General features: G+C 41.6%; 1 pseudogene; it reads left to right on the top strand.

Moving 5' to 3' along the window:
- The first annotated feature begins 291 nt into the window (after nucleotides 1-291).
- Nucleotides 292-884, top strand: LOC138170396 (large ribosomal subunit protein eL24-like; annotated as a pseudogene).
- Nucleotides 885-1,537: the final 653 nt, after the last annotated feature.

Here is a 1,537-nt window from a genome sequence, read left to right on the forward strand (position 1 = left end):
TTCCTCTACTCCTTCACTTGGTGATGATATCAGCATCATAGAGTCAAGTGTGATGATGCTGATGATTCTCCAATCTGCTTAACCAAATCAGCCTCTGTACTGACCTCCAATGACACATCTCTAGCTGCCTACTAGACATCATTAACCAAATTTTCCATAGATATATTAAACTCAACATATCCAAATCTGAACTTATTATCTTTCTCCAAAACCCAACCCTCCTCCTAACTTCCCTAGTATTTTTGAGGGTACCACCATCCTCCCAGTCCCCCAGGCTCACAACTGAGGTATCATCTGCAACTCTTAACTCTTTGCATATGCAATCTGTTGCCAAGACTTGTCAATTTTACCTTCATAGTATTTGTCTTCGCCATCTTCCTCACGCTTGCAGCCATGAAGGTCGAGCTGTGCAGTTTCAGTGGGTACAAGATCTACCCGGGTCACGGGAGGCGCTACGCCTGCACAGACGAGAAGGTTTTTGAATGCAAAATGTGAGTCTGCATTCCTTTCAAAGAGGAACCCCAGGTAGATCAATTGGACTGTCCTGTATAGAAGAAAGCACAAGAAGGGCCAGTCGGAAGAGATTCAAAAGAAAAGAACTCTCCAGGCTGTTAAATTCCAAAGGGCCTTCACTGGGGCTTCTCTTGCTGATATAATGGCCAAGAGGAACCAGAATCCTGAAGTTCGAAAGGTCCAACGAGAACAAGCCATCAGGGTTGCCAAGGAAGCAAAAAAGGCTAAGCAAGCAACTAAGGAGACAGCTTCATTTGCTGCTGAGACTCCTACAAAGGCAGAACCTAAACAAAAAATTGTAAAGCCTGTCAAAGTTTCTGCACCCTGAGTTGGTGGAAAACATTAATTGTACACTAAATTGGATTAAATAAAAGGAAATTTAAAGCAAAAAAAAAATTTACCTTCATAACATTTTTGCATATGTTCCTTTCTCTCCTTTGGCATTGCCACCATCCTGGTTCAGGCCCTCATCACCTCACTCCTCAACTATTGCAATAACCTAGTAGCTGGTCAGCCTGCCACAAGTCTCCTCATTCCAGTTCATCCTCCATTCATCTGTCAAAGTCTCACTATCCAGTAGCACTGACCTCCTTGTGATTCCTCAAAAATAGAAATTTTACCTCCAGACTCAAGGTATTTTCACTGTCTATCCCATTTTCATATTCTCTCCTTCCTCATGTCCTCCTCCTGACTTTTCTGCCTTCTTTCAGGTCCCAATTAAAATCCTACTTTCTACAGGAAACATTTCCTGTAGAAAGAAAAGGTTTAATTCTATTGCCTTTCCTCTGTTGAGTATAATTTATCCTGAATATAGCTTGTTTGTACACAGTTGCTTGTCTCTACCCCCCTCCCCCATTTAAACTATGACTTAGAGCAGAGGTTATCTTTTGCCTTTATTTGTATACCCAGCACCTAGCACCATATCTGGCACATAGTAGGTGCTTAATAAGTATTTATTGATTGACTTTGGGAGAGGAGAAAATCTAAGGGATGAGGGGATTTTGATCTCTATCAAAAATAGGTT

This window comes from Petaurus breviceps, unplaced genomic scaffold (genome assembly GCF_028583685.1).
Source record: "Petaurus breviceps papuanus isolate PSGF00001 unplaced genomic scaffold, PetGlider_PUasm1.0 126, whole genome shotgun sequence".
NCBI classification, from domain to species: domain Eukaryota; kingdom Metazoa; phylum Chordata; class Mammalia; order Diprotodontia; family Petauridae; genus Petaurus; species Petaurus breviceps.